Source organism: Cryptomeria japonica, chromosome 10 (genome assembly GCF_030272615.1).
Source record: "Cryptomeria japonica chromosome 10, Sugi_1.0, whole genome shotgun sequence".
Taxonomy (NCBI): Eukaryota; Viridiplantae; Streptophyta; class Pinopsida; order Cupressales; family Cupressaceae; genus Cryptomeria; species Cryptomeria japonica.
Window position 1 is genome coordinate 518,847,711 of NC_081414.1, and position 3,062 is coordinate 518,850,772.

General features: G+C 29.4%; 1 non-coding gene across 1 annotated transcript; it reads left to right on the forward strand.

Annotated features, from left to right (window-relative positions):
- The first annotated feature begins 944 nt into the window (after window positions 1-944).
- Window positions 945-1,047, forward strand: LOC131060873 (U6 spliceosomal RNA). Its single transcript, XR_009110454.1, has one exon. It is a non-coding gene; the product is annotated as a U6 spliceosomal RNA (small nuclear RNA).
- The last annotated feature ends 2,015 nt before the right edge of the window (window positions 1,048-3,062 follow it).

Here is a 3,062-nt window from a genome sequence, read left to right on the forward strand (position 1 = left end):
AAGAGTTCTCTGTAATACTTGCAAAAAGCCTCTTTAATGTCTTCCAAATCTCCTACCTCTTTATTCTTTATCCATAACCTATCAATATTTTCTCTAAATTGCTTCTGCTTAAGCATGTTGAAGAAAGATTTAGAGCCTTTGTCACTGAATTGCATGCACTGACTTCGGGCCCTGATCATTGCACCTCTCATCTTGACTTGCTAGTGCTTCCTTAGTGCGTCCCTCGCCTGGCCCACTTTGTCTGAGAGTTCTACTATGCTTGGACTATTCTAGACATCTAATTCGCATTGGTACAGTTCATCAATAAGAGATTTCCCAATCGACCTATAGTCTTTGGCTTTCTTCTACCCAATAGTTTGGAGTAATGTCTGTCAACTCATTACATTTTGGTTCCACACATCTACATGGAAATTCATCTCCTTGTTTCTTTTGTTGAGAAGCATAATAATTTTTATGGTGACCAACACATCTAGATCCTTAAGGAGATGGGTGTTAAGGATGAAATTATCTCCTCTTCTCCCTTGGTTACCTGGAGAATCTCTGAGATTAATTAGGGAAGTCACAGGGTGATGGTCCGAGAGTGAAATCCGCCATACATTAAAAATATATTAAAAATATATATATACCCTAAATAAAATATATTTAAAAAAATAAAATAAAATATAAATAAAGTACATTAAAAATTAAAAAATATATTTAAAAAAAATTATAATTAAAATATATTAAAATTTTCTAATAATATAATAAAAATTTACTAGATAAAATATAAATAAAATATATAAAATTTAAAATATATATTAAAAAATAATTATATAAATAAAATATATGAAAAAATAAATAATATTATATAAATAAATTACAATTAAAAAATATTAATTTTAAATTTTACTAAAAGTATAATTTAAAATTATTAAATAAACTATAAAAAACTAAATAAAATCTATGTCTCTTCGGAGACATCCGATAAAATTGGAACGATACAGAGAAGATTAGCATGGCCCCTATGCAAGGATGACATGCATAAATCAAGAAACGGTCCAAATTTTGGAGCTTTCCTTTAGTGCATTGTATATGACACTCGTCTATTTCTTTTTGGTTTCACTATTGAGGCCCTACCTCCCCTAAACTCATCTGTATAAACATCTTTTTTGGTCTCTCGATTTATAATATAAAAAAAAAAAAATTATTAAAAAAATATAAAAGAATTTTTTTGGGGTGAATGGGAGGCGCTGTCTTGCCAGCATGCTGGCGAGACAGTGCCTCCCATTCTCCAAAAGAAATTTCTTTTACTTCTCCTACTTTTTGCACTGGCGATTGGGCAAAGAATCTGAGGGAGAGGGGGTGCTATGTTAGTTTCTCCATTTTCTTCGTTTCCTCCCACATCATGTTGCAGCAAGTGGGCATGGATACATGATATTTTTATGCATTATTTTCAGTATGGCATGCTATTTTATGTGGAGAATAACCGCTTCCATTTTCGCGTCCCATAGAAAGTTGTACCCTCCTTTGTCACATCAATTCAATGAAAGAAATTATCGAACATCATAATTCATAAAGTGACAGTGGACAACATGTACATGGTTGTCAATTTCATGAACATTACAGAAAAATGGACGAGAAAGATGATTTCAATCATCTTGCATGATTAAGGAGTATTTTCAGCCATCCATTGTTCCATCTCAATTGTCAATTTCGTGAACAACACCGAAAAATGGATGAGCAAGATGATTTCAATCGTCTTGCATGATTAAGGAGTATTTTTCAGTCATCCATCGTTCATAACAGGTTATCCATCTCAAATATGAAATGCCTTCGGCGTAAATATTCAAATATAGTTTATGGTGTTATGCTCATAGATGTATAGCTACAAGTTGAATTGTCTTTATGATTTGTGAAAGATCTATCTCAATGGAAAGTGAACATTGTTGTTTAGATGAACAAAACATCAAATTCAACACATGCCACTCTCATAACGGAATATGTAATGTGGTTGAGGAATGCCCAACAAGAAAAATGCAAATGAAAAAAATTGATAAAATGTTGAAAATCTATTACTCAGACACAACTTAACAAAACTTTTAAAATTTCAAGCTGCTAACTCTCAATATTTTTTACTAACTACTAAAATTCAACTTAAGACACATTTATATAGATAATATTTTAATCTTGATATTAAAAAACATTAACTCACATTCTGATTCATCCTAAAGATCCAAATATATAATAATAACATTCATAAAAGCATCTAAATTTAAAACACTTCAAAAGTCAATAGAATTCACATTTAGACTATTGAACACTTATTTTATTCGATGATTAGAAGCTTTGATTCTAGTACAACGAAGAATTGAATTCTTATATTCATTGACACAAGTATAATTATTTTGGACAATACTAAAATATTTACAATAGAAGGACCAGGAAGATCAACTCAATGAAGATAAAGACTCATTAATTAAAATATACCTATCGATTATCAATGTTTCCAACTTTCAGTTAAATGAATAGTGGCATATCGTTATTCCTTTATAAAATAAAAGGAATGGACAAAATTGAAATTGAAACTCTTGCACATTAGATAGTAATCACCGCCCCTAAATATACATGATTTGACTTTGTTTAAACATTCTATCTTAATTCAAAATGCCAATGAAATTCGGTGGGAATTTCTAAGATTTCATACTAGGAATGCTCTCTATTTTTATTTGTATTTAATTTTGAGGTTATTTTAATGAAATGTTTTATTGTTATTATTTTTATCATTCAACAGTTTTCTTTATGTTTATATATTTCAAATTGTTATCATATTTAGATATTAGGGATGTGATTGTATAATTCTATTAGATAAATAATAATATAGGCATTTATTCATTATGTGAGAGTGACACTTTTATATTAAGTTTGGTTATGTTTACTGACCTTTACTTATATTGACATTTACTTATATAGGTCTAATTTACCTAGGTTAAGTGTCTAAAAAAGTTACTTTTTTCTTTTTGCATTTCAGTGAATTCATGACCTATTTTGGAGATTTTCTTTAGAGCTTATACTTTCATTTATTT